The sequence below is a fragment of the Bufo gargarizans genome, chromosome 1 (assembly GCF_014858855.1).
Source record: "Bufo gargarizans isolate SCDJY-AF-19 chromosome 1, ASM1485885v1, whole genome shotgun sequence".
Taxonomy (NCBI): domain Eukaryota; kingdom Metazoa; phylum Chordata; class Amphibia; order Anura; family Bufonidae; genus Bufo; species Bufo gargarizans.
This window is the reverse complement of record NC_058080.1, coordinates 263,668,520-263,688,707: the sequence shown is the minus strand read 5'-3', so window position 1 is coordinate 263,688,707 and position 20,188 is coordinate 263,668,520. Positions and strand designations below refer to the sequence as shown.

General features: G+C 48.4%; 1 protein-coding gene across 2 annotated transcripts in view; it reads left to right on the top strand.

The window, feature by feature from the left end:
• Window positions 1-14,215: 14,215 nt before the first annotated feature.
• CCSER1 (coiled-coil serine rich protein 1) overlaps window positions 14,216-20,188 on the top strand; it is a 1,109,040-nt gene continuing 1,103,067 nt past the window's right edge. Inside the window, exon 1 of one of the 2 annotated variants that reach the window (XM_044302736.1) lies at window positions 14,216-14,480. The gene's annotated coding sequence lies outside the window, so the exon portion shown is untranslated. Of the gene's footprint in view, window positions 14,481-14,501; window positions 14,606-20,188 lie in introns of those variants that run through there. The other variant, XM_044302745.1, reaches the window with a different exon arrangement.

Genomic DNA, 20,188 nt, shown 5'->3' with positions numbered 1-20,188 from the left:
TCAATGACAGGGGGTGATCAGGGAGTGTATATGGGTGATCACCCGCCTGTCATTGATCACCCCCCTGTAAGGCTCCATTCAGACGTCCGCATGATTTTTACGGATCCATGGATACATGGATCGGATCCACAAAACACATGCGGACGTCTGAATGGAGCCTTACAGGGGGGTTATCAATGACAGGGGGGTGATCAGGGAGTGTATATGGGTGATCACCCGCTGTCATGGTCTTACCTCCTTGCTGTTCCCTTCGTTTGACATGTGCTGGCGGCCATCTTGGTTTCTGGGTTTTCTTGTAGCCTCCCACCCTGCGGCTCCTCCTTCCCACTGGGAGGAGCTGGATGCCTAGCTCATATATATAGGAGGTCTGTGGCTTCAGTTCCTTGCTTGGTCCTCCTGTGTTCACATGCTTCCAAGACTGCTGCTGCTTCTGGTTCCTGATCCTGGCCTCGTCTGACTACCCCGTTGGTTCCTGATTCCGGCTTCGTCTGACTACCCCGTTGGTTCCTGATTCCGGCTTCGTCTGACTACCCCGTTGGTTCCTGATTCCGGCTTCGTCTGACTACCCCGTTGGTTCCTGTTCCTGGCTTCGTCTGACTACCCTTCTGGTTCCTGACCTCTGTCTCCGCAAGACCCTGCTTCGGTTTAGCCATCCGTTCGGACTTTGCTACGGCTTGCTCTTCAATAAAACCTTCTTATTTTCCACTTATCTCTTGTTGTACGTCTGGTTCATGGTTCCATGACATTAGGACCAAGCCATGAATTCTGACGGTACAGGGCCACCCTCGCTACCTACGCTGGTTGCCAGACTTGATCAGCAGGATCACCTGTTGGGTCGGTTCGCTGTGGCGTTGCAAACCCTGCTTGAACGCACGGCTCATTTAGCTTCCGTTGCCGATGGGTCGGTTGTCGCTCCTGGGCCCGCTCCTACTGCCGCTCCGGTTGTTGCGCCAGAGTCTACCCTGACACCTGTTGCTGCGCCTGTGGTGTTTCAGGGTATGACCGGTTCTGCCCCCCTTCCACAGCGCTTTGGGGGAGAGCCAACTCAGTGCCGAGGTTTCCTTAACCAGGTGGGCATTTACTTCGAGTTGCTGCCACATGCCTTTCCTACTGAGAGATCAAGGGTGGGCTTCTTGATCTCGCTGCTCTCGGACAAGGCCTTGGCCTGGGCCAGCCCTTTATGGGAGAACAACAATCCGGTGGTTGCCGAGTTTTCCGGTTTTGTTGCTTCTCTTCGGAAGGTATTCGATGTGCCGGCTCGTGCTGCCTCTGCTGCGAAGCTCCTTATGTCCATCAGACAGGGTTCACGATCCGTAGCTGAATACGCCATTGAGTTTCGTACCCTGGCAGCAGAGGTGGGCTGGAATAATGAGGCTCTGGTCGCTGCTTTCTCTCATGGTCTCTCGGATGCCTTGAAGGATGAGGTTGCAGCTAAGGACCTACCAGTGGAGCTCGAGTCTCTTATTTCTTTCCTGATTTTGATTGACACCAGACTCAGGGAGAGACCTTCCTTTAAGGAGAGCCTGCGGAGGTCTCCTAACAGATTGGCGCCTACGTTTGCTGTCCCACCCGTGCCTCCCTCTCCTCCCACGCCTCCTGGGGATGACTTGTCTGGGGGTGAACCCATGCAGCGGGGGTTTGCTCGCCTGTCTGAGGGGGAGAGGGTACTCCGGAGACGCGAGGGCCGATGCATGTACTGTGGTCTCGGTGGGCATTTTCGGTTGGCATGTCCGAACCGTCCGGGAGAACGCTCGCACCTGAGGTCCTGTCGGGGGCAGATCTTGGGTGGAGTCTCCTCGTCCCCGGTTTCCCGTGTTGACAAACCACTGATCACGGTTGTCCTCTCCTGGGTCGGGGGCTCGGTGACGACCCAGGCGTTGGTGGACTCTGGTGCTGGTGGTTTGTTCATTGATAGAGTGTTCGTTGCCGCCAATTCCATTCCTCTGCAGCCTCGAGGTTCCCCACTGGCTCTTGAGGCGATAGACGGCAGACCCCTTCTGCCGCCACACGTGACTCATGAGACCCTTCCAGTGGGGATGGCCATTGGTGCCGTTCACAGAGAGTCGGTCTGTCTCCAGGTTATTTCGTCTCCACACTACTCTTGGGGTACCCCTGGCTCCAGAAGCATAATCCGACTTTCGATTGGAGATCGGTCGAGATCCTCTCGTGGTCACCGCAGTGTGGGGCTAGTTGCATCCATGGGCCTGTCAAGTTGCTGTGTACTTCCTCGGACTCTCTGTTGCCTCCTGAATACGAAGAGTACCGGGATGTATTCGATAAGGTGCGCGCGGTTGCCCTACCTCCGCACCGCCCATACGATTGTGCCATAGAGTTACAATCCGGTGCCGTTCCTCCTCGTGGCAAAGTCTATCCACTGTCGGTAGCGGAGAATGAGGCCATGGAGGAGTACGTGAGGGAGGCGCTTTCACGCGGACACATTCGCAAATCCTCGTCCCCGGCAGGGGCTGGATTTTTCTTTGTGAAAAAGAAGGGCGGCGAGTTGAGGCCTTGCATCGATTACAGGGGTCTCAATCGCATCACGATCAAGAACGCTTACCCGATACCCTTGATTTCCGAGCTGTTCGATCGCCTCAAAGGGGCCACGGTCTTTACCAAACTCGACCTGAGGGCGGCATATAACCTGGTAAGGATCAAGGCGGGCGATGAGTGGAAGACCGCGTTTAACACCAGGACCGGTCATTATGAATCCTTGGTTATGCCCTTTGGGTTGTGCAATGCGCCCGCAGTCTTCCAGGAATTCATCAACGATGTTTTCCGTGACCTGTTGCAGCAGTGTGTGGTGGTCTATTTGGATGACATCTTGGTATATTCTGCATCCATGGAGGCCCACATTCTGGATGTCAGACGAGTGTTGCAACGCTTACGAGAGAACAAGCTGTTCGGTAAGCTTGAGAAATGCGAATTTCACCGATCCCAGGTAACCTTCTTAGGTTACATAATTTCCGCTGAGGGGTTCTTCATGGATCCTGAGAAGGTTTCGGCTGTCTTACAGTGGCCCCAGCCCAGTGGGCTTCGTGCCCTGCAGCGCTTTTTGGGCTTCGCCAATTATTATCGGAAGTTCATCAGGGACTTTTCCATGCTAGCCAAGCCTCTCACGGATCTGACCAGGAAGGGCAGTAATCCTCAGGTCTGGCCGCTCGAGGCCATCCGAGCTTTTGAGGCTCTAAAGTCCGCCTTTGTGTCGGCTCCGATTCTGTCGCATCCCAACCCTGGGTTGCCTTTTGTCCTCGAGGTGGACGCGTCTGAGACGGGAGTAGGCGCCCTCCTGTCTCAGCGTAGAACACCAGAGGGTCCTCTGCTTCCTTGTGGGTTTTACTCCCGGAAACTGTCTTCCGCGGAGTGCAACTATCAGATTGGTGACAGGGAGTTATTGGCCATCGTGCAGGCCCTTAAAGAATGGAGGCACTTGCTCGAGGGCTCGGTGGTTCCGGTTCTCATCCTGACGGACCACAAGAATCTGACCTACCTCTCTGAGGCCAAGAGATTGACACCACGTCAGGCCAGATGGGCTCTGTTCTTGTCACGTTTTAATTACGTGGTCTCCTACCTACCCGGCTCCAAGAACATCAGAGCGGATGCCTTATCACGGCAGTACTCCGAGCTGTCCGGGGAGGAGTCGATTCCGACTACGGTCATACCCCCGAATCAGATCCTGGCCGCTATTCGCACCAGCCTGACTTCTCCTCTGGGTGAGCAGATTTTGGCGGCTCAATCTGGTGCTCCCTCTGGGAGACCCAACGGCAGATGTTTTGTGCCTGAGGAGTTGCGCACTCGGTTGTTGCGAACCTACCATAACTCCAAGGCCGCGGGGCACCCTGGAAAGAATCAGCTGTCCTGGGCGGTTTCACGTCTGTTCTGGTGGCCTTCTCTACGTTCCGACATCGCCGCATATGTAGCGGCATGCTCCGTTTGTGCCCAGAGTAAGTCCCCTCGGCACCTTCCGTTGGGCCTTTTGCAACCCATAGCCACCGGGGAGCGTCCATGGTCACACCTGGGGATGGATTTCATTGTGGACCTCCCTGCATCCCGAGGCCATACGGTCATTCTCATGATTGTGGATCGGTTTTCCAAAATGTGCCACTGTGTTCCTCTCAAGAAGTTACCCTCTGCACAAGAGTTGGCCTCTATTTTTGCCAGGGAGGTCTTCCGGTTGCACGGGTTGCCCAAGGAGATTGTGTCGGATCGGGGGAGTCAGTTTGTGTCCAGGTTCTGGCGCGCCTTTTGCTCCCAGTTGGGGATTCATCTCTCTTTCTCCTCGGCCTACCACCCTCAGTCCAATGGGGCCGCAGAACGATCCAATCAGGCCTTGGAGCAATTCCTTCGTTGCTATGTCTCCGATCACCAAGACAATTGGGTTGACCTCCTGCCTTGGGCTGAGTTTGCCAGGAACACGGCGGTGAACTCTTCCTCTGGGACGTCTCCCTTCATGGCCAATTATGGGTTCCAACCTGCCGTGTTACCGGAGGTATTCTCTCCCCAGGATATTCCGGCTGTGGAGGATCACCTTTCCGTCCTACGTGCTTCTTGGGTACAGATCCAGAGGTCCCTTGAGGTCTCTGCGCAGCGCCAGAAACTCCAGGCTGATCGCAGACGAGCGCCCGCTCCTTCCTACCAGGTCGGAGACCGCGTATGGTTGTCCACCCGCAACCTCAACCTTCGAGTGCCCACTCCCAAGCTGGCGCCTCGCTTTGTTGGTCCCTTCCGAGTGCTTCGCAGGGTAAACCCGGTAGCCTATGCCCTTGCGCTTCCTCCTGGCATGCGGATCTCCAACGTGTTTCATGTCTCCCTGTTGAAGCCACTGGTGTGTAATCGTTTCACTTCCTCGATTCCTCGGCCTCGTCCGGTCCAAGTGGGCAATCGTGAGGAGTATGAGGTGAGCAATATCCTGGACTCACGCCTGGTCCGCGGCCGGGTGCAGTTTTTGGTCCATTGGCGTGGTTATGGTCCAGAGGAGTGTTCCTGGGTTCCCTCCGCAGATGTCCATGCTCCTGTCTTGCTCCGAGCCTTCCACGCACGCTTCCCTCAGAAACCGTTCCTTACTCCGCGGAGGAGGGGCCCTTGAGGGGGAGGTACTGTCATGGTCTTACCTCCTTGCTGTTCCCTTCGTTTGACATGTGCTGGCGGCCATCTTGGTTTCTGGGTTTTCTTGTAGCCTCCCACCCTGCGGCTCCTCCTTCCCACTGGGAGGAGCTGGATGCCTAGCTCATATATATAGGAGGTCTGTGGCTTCAGTTCCTTGCTTGGTCCTCCTGTGTTCACATGCTTCCAAGACTGCTGCTGCTTCTGGTTCCTGATCCTGGCCTCGTCTGACTACCCCGTTGGTTCCTGATTCCGGCTTCGTCTGACTACCCCGTTGGTTCCTGATTCCGGCTTCGTCTGACTACCCCGTTGGTTCCTGATTCCGGCTTCGTCTGACTACCCCGTTGGTTCCTGTTCCTGGCTTCGTCTGACTACCCTTCTGGTTCCTGACCTCTGTCTCCGCAAGACCCTGCTTCGGTTTAGCCATCCGTTCGGACTTTGCTACGGCTTGCTCTTCAATAAAACCTTCTTATTTTCCACTTATCTCTTGTTGTACGTCTGGTTCATGGTTCCATGACACCCGCCTGTCATTGATCACCCCCTGTAAGGCTCCATTCAGACGTCCGCATGTGTTTTGCGGATCCGATCCATGTATCCATGGATCCGCAAAAATCATGCGGACGTCTGAATGGAGCCTTACAGGGTGGGTGATCAATGACAGGGGGGTGATCAATGACAGGGGGTGATCAGGGAGTGTATATGGGTGATCACCCGCCTGTCATTGATCACCCCCTGTAAGGCTCCATTTAGACGTCCGCATGTGTTTTGCGGATCCGATCCATGTATCCATGGATCCGTAAAAATCATGCGGACGTCTGAATGGAGCCTTACAGGGGGGTGATCAATGACAGGGGGGTGATCAATGACAGGGGTGATCAGGGAGTGTATGTGGGTGATCACCCGCCTGTCATTGATCACCCCCCTGTAAGGCTCCATTCAGACGTCCGCATGATTTTTACGGATCCATGGATACATGGATCGGATCCACAAAACACATGCGGACGTCTGAATGGAGCCTTACAGGGGGGTTATCAATGACAGGGGGGTGATCAGGGAGTGTATATGGGTGATCACCCGCCTGTCATTGATCACCCCCTGTAAGGCTCCATTCAGACGTCCGCATGTGTTTTGCGGATCCGATCCATGTATCCATGGATCCGTAAAAATCATGCGGACGTCTGAATGGAGCCTTACAGGGGGGTGATCAATGACAGGGGGGTGATCAATGACAGGGGGTAATCAGGGAGTGTATATGGGTGATCACCCGCCTGTCATTGATCACCCCCCTGTAAGGCTCCATTCAGACGTCCGTATGCTTTTTGCGGATCCGATCCATGTATCCGTGGATCCGTAAAAATCATACGGACGTCTGAACGGAGCCTGACAGGGGGGTGATCAATGACAGGGCGGTGATCAATGACAGGGGGTGATCAGGGAGTTTATATGGGGTTATCATGGGTGATCAGGGGTTTATAAGGGGTTAATAAGTGACGGGGGGGGGGGGGTGTAGTGTAGTGTGGTGTTTGCTGCGACTGTACTGAGCTACCTGAGTCCTCTGGTGGTCGATCCTAACAAAAGGGACCACCAAAGGACCAGGTAGGAGGCATATTAGACGCTGTTATCAAAACAGAGTCTAATATACCTGTTAGGGGTTAAAAAATTCGGATCTCCAGCCTGCCAGCGAGCGATCGCCGCTGGCATGCGCGCGTTCACAGGAAATCCCGGCCCTCGCGAGATGACGCGTATATGCGTCGTCGTGCGCAGGGCTGCCACCTCCGGACCGCACATCTGCGTTAGGCGGTCCGGAGGTGGTTAAAGTCCTGGTTGCCATAGTAGGAGCGGGGAGCGGGGGAGCGGCATACTTACAGTCCGTGCGGCTCCCGGGGCGCTCCAGAATGACGTCAGAGCGCCCCATGCGCATGGATGACGTGCCATGTGATCACGTCATCCATGCGCCTGGGGCGCCCTGACGTCACTCTGGAGCGCCACGGGAGCCGCACGGACGGTAAGTATACTGCTCCCCCGCTCCCCACTACACTTTACCATGGCTGCCAGGACTTTAGCGTCCCGGCAGCCATGGTAACCATTGAGAAAAAGCTAAACGTCGTATCCGGCAATGCGCCGAAACGACGTTTAGCTTAAGGCCGGATCCGGATCAATGCCTTTCAATGGGCATTAATTCCGGATCCGACCTTGCGGCAAGTGTTCAGGATTTTTGGCCGGAGCAAAAAGCGCAGCATGCTGCGGTATTTTCTCCGGCCAAAAAACGTTCCGTTCCGGAACTGAAGACATCCTGAACGGATTTCACTCCATTCAGAATGCATTAGGATAATCCTGATCAGGATTCTTCCGGCATAGAGCCCCGACGACGGAACTCTATGCCGGAAGACAAGAACGCAAGTGTGAAAGAGCCCTAAGAGGCGTGCCGGCTTTACTAGAACTAGGCATGACAGAACACTACATGGAAAATGCACAGAAACGCTGGACGTCCTTTACATAGAGTACCAACATAGCATATTATTTATTTTATGCACTTATATAGCACCACTATATTCCGCAGCACTTTACAGACATTAGCATCAAGCTGTCCCCAATGGGGCTCACAATCTAAGGTCCCTGTCATATCAGTACGTCTTTGGAGTGTGGGAGGAAACCGGAGTACCTGGAGGAAACCCAAGCGAACACAGAGAGAACATACAAACTCCATGCAGATATTGTCCTTGGTCGGATTCGAACCTAAGACCCCAGCACTGCAAGGCACCAGTGCTAACCAGAACTCCAAACATCTCCATGGTGTAGAGACAAACAGCATATCGGCTTTATCAGAACAAACTAGTTACGCCATTGACGCCATTTTAATGAAAGCTATTTATTATATTTCTAGGAAGCCAATTATCTCTCCTAGGTGTGATTGCATTCTCAGAGCAGCTTTTAGGAGTCCTTTATTCTTCTGAGGCAACAGCTGCTGTTCTTCAGCATTCTGCCTCTCCACATCACAAGACATTTGGATGCTTCCTCAAGAGATTTCCAGCTTCTGCTCCATCCACTCCTTAGAAGGAACTATGTCTTGTTCTCTTTCTACCCCAGACCCTTTTTCTAGGATAGGGCAGCACCACCAGCTTGGACGGAAATCCAACATTGAGGACACCGGCATGGAAACCCTTTCGCAGCACTTAGATAAGTGCTGCTCTTCACTAATTCTTTTACAAGCATTTAACTCTTTCAGTGCTAAGACTGTCCAAGTAGAACACCATCCAAGCTTCATACACTGTTGTCAATATAAAGCAGAGTATAAATGGCCGCTTACCATATAAATACCCTTCAACCGAGACACTAATTCCTGATACTTTAAACGGGTTGTCTCACTTTCGGCAAATGCCATTTATCATGTAGAGTAGGGATCAGCAACCTCTGGCGCTCCAGCCATTCTAAAACTACAACTTCCAGAATCCTCCTTTCACTTCGGTGGGCTTTACAAGAACAGCCAAGAAAGTGTGCATGCTGGGATTTGTAGTTTCACAGCAGCTGGAGTGCCAAAGGCTGCTGATTCCTGATGTAGAGAAAGTTAATACAAGACTGTCCATATTGCGTCCTTTGCTGGCCTGATTCATCTTTCCATCACATTATACACTGCTCGTTTCCATGGTTACGACCACCCTACAATTCAGCATTGGTGGTCATGCTTGAACACTAAAGGAAAAGGTGCAGCATGCATAGACCCCTAATACAGTATGTATGCACTGCAGCCATGGCCATAACCCCTGGAAATAGCAGTGTATGATGCAATGGAACAAATGAAATGAACCAGCAACGGAGACAATATGGACAATCACAACACATTAGTACGTGACTTGTATTACCTTTCTCTACATGATGAATGCCATTTGCTGAAGCGACACAACCCCTTTAATAGAATAATATGGACCCTGATGTCGTATTTCAATTCAGGGTATTTTGAAGAAAAAAAACTAATAAAAAAACAACGTTTGGGCATAATGCATTTAAATAGTAAAAAAATAAAAAAATTTTTTTACTTACCTGGTCTATAGATTATATTTCTTTTATATTGGTGACTAAATGCATGTATACTTACTTGCAGTGATGGTCAGTTCGCAGTATTCGCCAGCGAACACATGCAGGCTGCCATCTTTAGTAAGGTAGACTCACCCGTCCGGCGATGCACAGGTAAGCCCTTACCTATGCCTGTGCCGGGAGCCGGTCTGAAATCAAATGCAGTCACCGATGAAGGCCTCCGGCTGTCTGCTCCCGGTGACTGCATTTGATTTCAGACCGGCTCCCGGCACAGGTAAGGGCTTACCTGTGCATCGCTGGACGGGTGAGTCTACCTTACTAAAGATGGCGGCCCGCATGTGTTCGCTGGCGAATACTACGAACTGACCATCACTGGTTACTTCTATAGTTGTATTTGTGGGTCTCAGTCATATGGAGAAATGGTTATGGTCACATAGGCTACTCCCCTATATATCAGCTTACAGCACTCCGATGCATCGGTGGATTATCTGCTTCCTGCTTATAGACCCTGGATTTCTGGGAAAATGCTCTTCTAATCAATAATTCATATTCAAGTGCTTTCCTGTAACCATGTAAATGCCAGATAGTAATTTGTAAATGTACACACCATAAAGTATATGCTATCGTGAATACTTTCTGGAGATCTATCACTGATCCTGCTAGAAAGGTGGCTGCAGTGGCTGCAGTGTCTAAGGCTACCTGCACACAGATGCGGCTGCAGTGTCTCCGGCACGCCAATAGCTGTCTAAGGCTACCTGCACACAGATGAGGCAGCAGTGTCTCCGGCACGCCAATAGCTGTCTAAGGCTACCTGCACACAGATGTGGCAGCAGTGTCTCCGGCACGCCAATAGCTGTCTAAGGCTACCTGCACACAGATGCGGTTGCAGTGTCTCCGGCACGCCAATAGCTGTCTAAGGCTACCTGCACACAGATGTGGCAGCAGTGTCTCCGGCACGCCAATAGCTGTCTAATGCTACCTGCACACAGATGCGGCTGCAGTGTCTCCGGCACGCCAATAGCTGTCTAAGGCTACCTGCACACAGATGCGGTTGCAGTGTCTCTGGCACGCCAATAGCTGTCTAAGGCTACCTGCACACAGATGCGGCTGCAGTGTCTCCGGCACGCCAATAGCTGTCTAAGGCTACCTGCACACAGATGTGGCAGCAGTGTCTCCGGCACACCAATAGCTGTCTAAGGCTACCTGCACACAGATGTGGCAGCAGTGTCTCCGGCACGCCAATAGCTGTCTAAGGCTACCTGCACACAGATGTGGCTGCAGTGTCTCCGGCACACCAATAGCTGTCTAAGGCTACCTGCACACAGATGTGGCAGCAGTGTCTCCGGCACACCAATAGCTGTCTAAGGCTACCTGCACACAGATGTGGCAGCAGTGTCTCCGGCACGCCAATAGCTGTCTAAGGCTACCTGCACACAGATGTGGCAGCAGTGTCTCCGGCACGCCAATAGCTGTCTAAGGCTACCTGCACACAGATGTGGCAGCAGTGTCTCCGGCACGCCAATAGCTGTCTAAGGCTACCTGCACACAGATGTGGCAGCAGTGTCTCCGGCACGCCAATAGCTGTCTAAGGCTACCTGCACACAGATGTGGCAGCAGTGTCTCCGGCACGCCAATAGCTGTCTAAGGTTACCTGCACACAGATGCGGCTGCAGTGTCTCCGGCACGCCAATAGCTGTCTAAGGCTACCTGCACACAGATGTGGCTGCAGTGTCTCCGGCACGCCAATAGCTGTCTAAGGCTACCTGCACACAGATGCGGTTGTCTTGCAGATTTTCCACTGTGGTGATTTCTGTGTATTTTCCGGATTTGAGGCAGTTTTGTCGCTGATCTCACCCTTGCATTGAAAAAGGTGAAATTCGCACAATTAACATGCCACAGATTTCAAAATCCACACAGCAAGTTAGTTTCTGCAAAGAATGAAAAAGCAACGTTTATGTGAGATTTGTCTAATACCATACACTTTGCTGGTACTGTATTAGGGGATGACCACACAATGCCGTTATGTTGCGGTCATGATGCGTTTTTCGGCCGCAATTGTTTGTGTCCTGTTGTTTAAACTGTTGTGAATTTTCATGGTTCTTTAGCATTCTGATTAACATGTTCCGCAAGTGACTGCTCAAGTGAATATCCCATGCGGTCATCAGCCGCCAGCTGCAGGACGTTTTACGTGCGGTAAATCAGGTGCAGTCATCACAGCTTTGAAATCGCTATTAACCCATTGACTTGGGAAATGAGATGCTACGGTTCCTATCCGCATCACGACCACACCGCATGGTCATACCCCTAGGGCTCGTTCACACTAACGTATTTAGCGTTCAGTATACGGGCCGTTTTCTGAGTTCCGCATGCGAAACAATTCATTTCAATGGGTCCGCAAAAGATGCAGACAGCACTCTGTGTGCTGTCCGAATCCGATGCTCTGTTCCGTGGCCCCGCAAAAATTATAAGTTTTGCGGACAAGAATAGGCATTTCTTTAATAGGCCTCCTGTTCTGTTCTGCATAAGGCACACGGGCACCATCCATGTTTTGCGGATCCGCAATGTGCGGACCGCAAAAAAACTGCATGGTCGTGTGAACGAGCACTTAGGGTCCATTCACACATCCGCAATTCTGTTCTGAATTTTGCGGAATGGAATTGCGGACCTATTTGTTTCTATAGGACCGCACGATGTGCGGCCCGGATCCGGAAATGCAGACCTGCACTTCCGAGTCCGCATTTCCGTTCCTGAAAGAAATAGAACATGTCCTATTCTTCTCCACAATTGCGGAAAAGATTAGGCATATTCTATTATAGTGCCAGTGATGTGCGGTCCGCAAAATGCGGAATGCACATTGCCGGTGTCCGTGTTTAGAGCAAAACACATACGGATGTGTGAATGGACCCTTACGCTGTGTTTTTTCCGCATAAGAATCCGTCTTAAGGCTACATGCACATGACTGTATGTGATTTGCGGTCTGCAAATTGCAGATCGGCAAAAAAAAGGATGACGTTCCGTATGGAATCCGTTTTTTTTTTGCGGATCCATTGTAATAATGCCCATCCTTGTCCGCAAACTAGAAAAAAATAGGACATGCACTATTTTTTTTGCAGGGCAACGGAACGGACCTTCTGATGCGGACAGCACGCGGTGTGCTGTCCATGTTTTTTGTGGACCCATTGAAATGAATGGGTCCGCATCCTATCCGCAAAAAAAACTGAAAGGACACGGAAACAAGCAACGTTCATGTGCACGTAGCCTAAGGCACCTGCACACAGTGCAGACTTGTATGCAAAAAATCTGCAACAAAACCGCACAAAAAACGCACATAACTCTGCACTATCTATCGTCGTGCTGCTTACGGTACAGGTGCGGAATCGCACAAACCATTGACATGCTGCTGATTTTAAAATATGCACAACAGGTCAATTATCGCATAGAAGAAAAAAACAAAGGGGTCATTCATTATACTGAAATATACCTATATTAGGCGCATTTAGGGCACAGATGGCTATCTGCGACTTTTCCCCGCTCACGCCAGGTCTAAAATGGGTCTCATCTACCATTTTCTACACCTGTTTTAGGCCTAGAAAATGGTTATGGCCGGCGTCTCTTCATAACTTCTACGGATCCTCCGTCAGCTATGGGGCTTATTAATACCGGCGTCTAAACCACCGGTCTTAATAAATGTGCCCCAAAGTGTATTACGTCCTTAATAATCCACAACATGTGCAGGTGACCTAAAGGCACCGACACACATTGAGGAACACGTGCAGTTTTTTCATTGAATTCCCGTGCGGTAAAACTCCAGCGTAATACAGTAGCAGCACAGTGTATGAGATTACGCAAATCTCGTGTACACTTTGCAGATTTTTTCCATATGGAAATTCACCTGCCTTGCGGGTTTCCAAATCTGCAGCATGTCAATTATGTTTGCTGTTTTTGCTGCGGATTTGTATCTAATCCGCACCAAAAAAACGCTATTAGAAATTGCGGATTTTGGTGCGGTTATGATGCAAAAACTTCATGCAGACCTTACTGTATATATGTTCAACCGCACTCGTCTGCAGGTAGTCTTAGGCTACTTTCACACTGGCGTTTTTGAGATCCGTTTCAGGGATCTTACAAGCGGCCCAAAACAGATCAGTTCAGCCCCAATGCAGTCTGAATGGATAAGGATCAGTTCAGAATGCATCAGTTTGGCTGCATTTGGTCTCAGTTACGTTTTTTAGATGGTCACTAAAACGCAGCTTGCAGCGTTTTGGCGTCCGCCTGACTATGCGCAGCCAAACGGATCCGTCCTGACTTACAATGTAAGTCAATGGGGACGGATCTGTTTTTCACTGACACAATATGGTGCAATTGAAAACGGATCCGTCCCCCATTGACTTTCAATGTAAGTCTCAGACGGATCCGTTTTGACTTAGACTTTTTTTTAAATAAATAATGCAAACGGATCTGTTATTAATGGATACAAGCATTTGCATTATTCGTGCGGATCAGCACAAAACGCGAGTGTGAAAGTAGCCTTAGGGTAAATCCACAAAAAATCCGCCCAGTAACTTCACAAAAAACACACATAAATCCACGCTATTTATTGTGGTGTGTTTTTTCCGGGTTTTTTTTCTGCACATTTTGATGCCGATCTCTGCTTATGATAACAACCCCGTAGAACTCTATGGGCCAAACCGCTCTCTAGAAGGTGCACAAACCATTCCCAAAATCTGCACAACAGGTCAAGTTCTGCACGGAATAAAAAAAAAGCAAAGCGTGCATGGGATTTCTCTCATCTCATTCCCTTTGCTGGTGCTGTATTACGCTGCGTTTTTTTCCGCATGAGAATCCGCGTAGAAAAGCTGCGTGCATTCCGCATCGTGTGCAGGTAGCCTGCGGTGGTTGACCAGAAGCATGCGAGTATTTTCCATGATCCCAGCTGCATTCCTCTCAGTGTCCGTTCAATAAAGCTGTGAGGGAAGAAGGCTGGACGCCAATCCAACGTAAGAGCTAAGGGAGGAGAGAGAAGACGAGAGGTTGAGCTGCTTTTCTTATGAGGTGGCAGTGCTGGATCCACACTCTGTACACACTGACTTGTTCCTAATCTGAGTGACTGAGCCCTCCCTTCTGCTCCTCCCCCTCCTCTCTTCTTCTTCCCCTTCACAATCAGCTGCCTGAGAGGCTACCAATCCACTTCACAACTATTCTGTCTTACCAGGCTGGGAGGACTTGGCATGGAGTGCCCTGGCATGAGGATTCTTACTATGATCAACTAGGAACGGGGAAGCGCTTTCCAGCACATCAGCAGAAAGAGCATTTAAAGGAGAAGGAAGCGAGCTGACACCCACAGAAAGGTAGCTTGTCACCGCCAATGCAGATGTTCCCCTAACCTCGTCTCTCCTTCCCTCAGCGTTTGACTTGTCGGAACAGATGCGGAGTTCTCGCCGTGCAGAAGGATGACCCCTCATTCTCCGTTCAGGTGTGCTCCGGGCCTGTGTGCTACACAGGGGATTAGGTGGCAGGTGCCTGCGTGGGGTGACGCAGGGTCACCAGTGCTGTGGATAATGATGATCATCAGGCAGGTGGATGGCACCGGAGCTGTTGTCATTGGCATGATCTGCAGTGCCAGTAACCTGATCCTCCTGTGCTGTCATGTGCGGCGTGATCATGTTTGTGTCTGTACTGCAGCATGTGAGCTGGCTGCAGAGATCCCGGATAAAAAAACCGCAGTCCTTTCAAACAAGGCATTGACCACGAGACGTGCTCTCTCAGAGTAAATACTGCTCGCTTCCCCATTTGATGGGCTCAAGCACACTTTGGCAATCAGGGAATTGTACTGAACAAATTGCTTTGTTCTGCTTGTTTAAGCCTTGTGTGGGGTCTGACGAGAAAGTAAGTCACACATTGGAGCTGTCAGCCACATCCTTAGGGTCTCTGCTCCAGTAATTGTGCGCCAGACTTCTATAGACAAATCATCAGGGGCGACAACTAGTACGCCTATACAAGTCTTACTAGTTCTGCACAGCACATAGGATGCAGTAATGGCTTCTATATTTAACAGCGCTCACTCCTACACTTACTCACTGATGATCCATCCCAATGACTAAATTCCATCATGGTAGGTAGGTCTATCCCATTAGAAATGCAGACGCTGTCCGGCACCATTTAGCCCTATACATATTTAAACACCTTCTGCAAACTTTTACATGTGCGCGCTTCCCAGCAGGAGCTCAGGGGTAGCTTTCCATTCACGACTTGTTAATATTTTGAAGTTATTTACCATATATTGTGTTTATTTGCATTTGTTTATTTATTTATGTCATTATTTATTTATTTATGTCATTATTTGTTTATTTATTTATTTGCTTCATTAGAATAGAAAAGGTGTTCATGTGGGATTCATATTGTCTCAAAATACCAGAATACATTGACCAGGGACCAGATTGTCTTTCTGGTAATATTATTTCAAAAGCTTTGTCAGGACAGGGAAGTCTTGAAATGTTTTGATGTATACGCTTCCTATTGTGATGATGGCTGGAGTTATAAAGCGATAAGTTGCATGTACCCGCTGGCATTGTCTGAGATGGAGGACTATTGCTCCCCTACTTGTGATTTGGTAGTAATGTTTTGATGTATACGCTTCCTATTGTGGGGATGTCTGGAGTTATAAAGCGATAAGTTGCATGTACCCGCTGGCATTGTCTGAGATGGAGGACTATTGCTCCCCTACTTGTGATTTGGTAGAAATGTTCTGATGTATACGCTTCCTATTGTGATGATGGCTGGAGTTATAAAGCGATAAGTTGCATGTACCCGCTGGCATTGTCTGAGATGGAGGACTATTGCTCCCCTACTTGTGATTTGGTAGAAATGTTCTGATGTATACGCTTCCTATTGTGATGATGGCTGGAGTTATAAAGCGATAAGTTGCATGTACCCGCTGGCATTGTCTGAGATGGAGGACTATTGCTCCCCTACTTGTGATTTGGTAGAAGAACATAGAGAAGTATTGTGGATTAGGAACTGGAGTAAAGGAGTATGCTATTGATTTAGATCTATATGATATATGGCAGGCATGCTCAACCTGTGGCCCTCCAGCTGTTATAAAACTGCTACTCCCACCATGCTTTTCTGTAGGCTGATAGCTGTAGGCTGTCCGGGAATGATGGGAGTTGTAGTTTTGCAACAGCTGGGGGGGCACAGGTTGAGCATGCCTGATATATGGAATTATAACTCCCCCATGGTAATGAATATTAGTAGTCACAGATGGAATATAGGTTGGAGAACTCCACTTCTAATATTCTTTTTTGCAGGGGGACATTATTCCTTACAACCTGCATCTTTCTTTTTGAATTGTAAGGGTGAACTAACTTTCCACCATTGATTGGACTGAGGCACCCTCATCCTTTTCATAAAAAAACATCATCATCATCATCAGCTGAAGGCACAGTACTGTATGATACAAATATAGCTGATGAAGAACATCTTCTTAAAGGGTTATTCCATGATCAATGTAAAAAAATCAGACATCATCTAGTACATGACAACTTCTTGCTAACCAGGCTAGAACCAGCCCTGTACCTCACCTGGATCCAGCTATCTCCCTATTGGTTGCTCTGCTAGATGTCAAACTGGCAGCTTAGGGGGCGTGTCCTGTCTGCTGCAAAGGAAGGAACGCAACATGTATGTCCTTCTCAGTGAGGTACACAAGGAAACAGCAGGTGGCGCTACAGATAGATTTCATTGTTTTTAATTCCATGCAGTTACATCAGTATTGAGATCCAGGTGCTGGTTTGTAAACTGTAGAATATGTTTTAATGGGACATCCCTTTCAATAACGAGGGAGCGCTGTGTACAGTATAAGTCAATCAGTGCTTGGCACTGATGAAAGGAACTTCCTGCAAAACTAATCTGTGACAAATGACTTTTATGTGATATGTATGATGTATCCGCCTTGTCCTTTTCTGGTTTCTATACAATAACTTTCCACTTGATTTATGTGATATCATCCATGGTTATCTACTTTTCACTCTGCGGAGGAGACTATGTTGTATGGCACATGAAGTATACGCAGAGATTTTCTTCAATACTCAGATGACGCTTTTGATGTGTTTATCCTGACGCACACCTAAGTCCAATGCATTTTTTATACTTTTGTAGGACGGTTTTCAACCTGGACGCAACTGTCACGTGTAGATGTCTGATTTGTGCTTCATTTATGCAGTACTTGTCTGGACAAATTCCTTTGTGTTGCCGGGTATCCTCTGGTTATCCTTGTAGTGGGGCTCCCTACTGCATATAAGCAATTTGCTCTTATAGAAGAGAGATTGAGGAAATAAAACCAGACAGTCGATGGCAGCAGTGGGGTTAAAAGTTCAATGTGAACTGTCCAATCCACAATGGTGTCGCTGACAGCTATCAGCCCTGATTCCACCAGAAACATGCACTTTTTATGGATCTTATGTAGGTACATGTAATGTTTGCACATACTGTATCATCCAGCATGATCAGCCACACAGAACACAATGCCTGATACACTATTTACTGTCTTCCTTCTTTGAACTATATATTGAGCCCCATTTTTCATTGCCGCCCTATACAGTTGCCTACACCGGCTACTCCTCATCTTGGGCCTGCCATACTAACCTTCCTTTGTGAAATCAGGACTCAGGACTGTAATCTGATTCTATCCAATGCCTTAGGACAATGGCTTGGAAAGAAAGCTGTTCAGTCATCCATTATTATCGTAGAGACTAAATGGTCGATGCCATTTCCCCTGCTAAGGCTCTGGTTTGCATACAGTATATAAGCTGGTTAGGTCCAGTCCCTACTAAGTGTTTAGTTTTAAGGTCGGGTGTTTTTTTAAAAATAATTGTACCGCTTTGCAGGAATGTGGTATGCAATTTGTCAGGTGGGGCGTAAGGCATGTCGCCAGCCAGTGACCCAGCAAATGGGAATGAGGCGCACCCCATATGGGTCTGTTGTACCATCTAGCAGACTTTTTGAAAGGCAAGGATACCTGATCCCTCACCAGAACGAACCCTAAAGAGCACTAGGAGTCAAGAAAAAGGGATAAAACAAGCAGCACCCGGGGTAAAGTTAATAGGGGACATTTATCAAAACTGGTGTAAAGGAAAGCTGGCTTAGTTGTCCATAACAACCAATCAGATTCCACCTTTCATTTTTCAGAGCTACTTTAGAAAATGAAAGATGGAATCTGATTGGTTGCTATCGGCTTTATGCTTTATGAATAAGTTCATTTATTTTATGATGTAATAGGTGAAATGGGTACAGTACAGGATTCTGCTGTTTGGACTTACATTGCTCATCTACTAGTTGACATGTTGGTATTTTTTATATTATATTACAGCTTTAGTGTACTGGCAATAAATATAACAGCCCTACAATTGCTGACTGTCTACTTTTGGTGCTTACACTGACTTTATTAGGGACATGCCACTTTGTTGGGTAATAGATACCCTTTAGGCCTCTTTCACACGGCCGTATGGCTTTTTCGGTGTTTTGCGGTCCGTTTTTTTTGGATCTGTTGTTCTGTTATTTGTTTCCGTTGTGTTTCTGTTTCCGTTTTTCCGTATGGCATATACAGTATATAGTAATTACATAGGAAAAATTGGGCTAGGCATTACATTTTCAATAGATGGTTCCGCAAAAACGGAACGGATACGGAAGACATACGGATGCATTTCGGACCCATTGACTTGAATGGAGCCACGGAACGTGATTTTCAGGCAATAATAGGACATGTTCTATCCTTCAACGGAACGTAAAAATGGAAATACGAAAAACGGAATGCATCCTGAGTACATTCTATTTTTTTTGCGGAAACATTGAAATGAATGGTTACGGAATTCACAAAACGGCCCGTAAACGGAAAAAAAAACTGTTGTGTGAAAGAGGCTATAATGATTTTGCCTCAAGATTACTTTCAGGCATCACTAAATCAGCACTCTACTGAGAGAAATTGCAAATGTATGTGAAGAAGTTTGCATATGTCAGTGGTGTGTTATCTACAGGTAAGAATAGTACTCAATAGCCACAGGGAGTGATTCATATCATTGCAATGTAGAGAATGACATTGAAAACTGGCTTCTTCAGTCAGTCCTGTCAGCCGGTTATGTAAGTTTATGCTCACATATCACTGAGTCTGTAAATCTTCAACCAGAAGTGCTCCAGAGAGGAATTCCTCGTAAAGAGGTGCATACGAAAGGTGTGACAGGGCATGTGACTTCAGAAAACGCCTCGCTCCTCATGTTTACCTGGAATTTAAAGCCACTCAAGTACTTTCGATGAGAAGTAGCTGCAATGTATGTAGATACAAGAAGCTTTGATCCCCTCTACCTTTGAACAGTAAGCTGGTAGATCCCTCTAAACTAGGGGAACAAGCGTGCAAGAAGATGTATGTTGAATAGTGTGTCCCTCACAGCCAGTTATTCAGGAGGAGCATACTATTTACATTTCAGCACAAATCTATAGCAGAACCCACAAAATGGGGCTTCCGAGGTCTTACAATGAAGCACAGGCTATATCCGAATTAAGGTCCTCTTGTCTGATTACTGGTCAGTGGTCAACCTACAGGAGTTTGGGGTCCACAAGATATTAGTAATAGTTAGAGTTGCCACATCTACATGGAGTTTATATGTTTCTCCCACAGACCTACTGATAGGTCTTGAGTGGGTCTAGATATATAGATTTTGAATGGTGACATTTTTGGTATATGGCTATGGAATATGTTGGCTGTATATACGCAATGGGAAATAAATTGTATATAAGTTTCACCTAATGATCAATTACTTTAATATTAATGCATTTTAGTTATGTGTCAATTTGTAATCTTATATTACAGAGCTAAAAATTTAGGCCTGTTCAATCAGCCTAGACCCTCCTAAATTTACCATGGTTTGGGGAAGCTCCATGCATCTAATAGTCAAAAGGTGGATCCTTTTCTATATGTTCTTGTGTAGGTGTTCATGTCACTGAATAGACTGCGTTAACATAAGGATACAATGTTATGGGCGATAAATGGTGGTAAATGAAAACATGA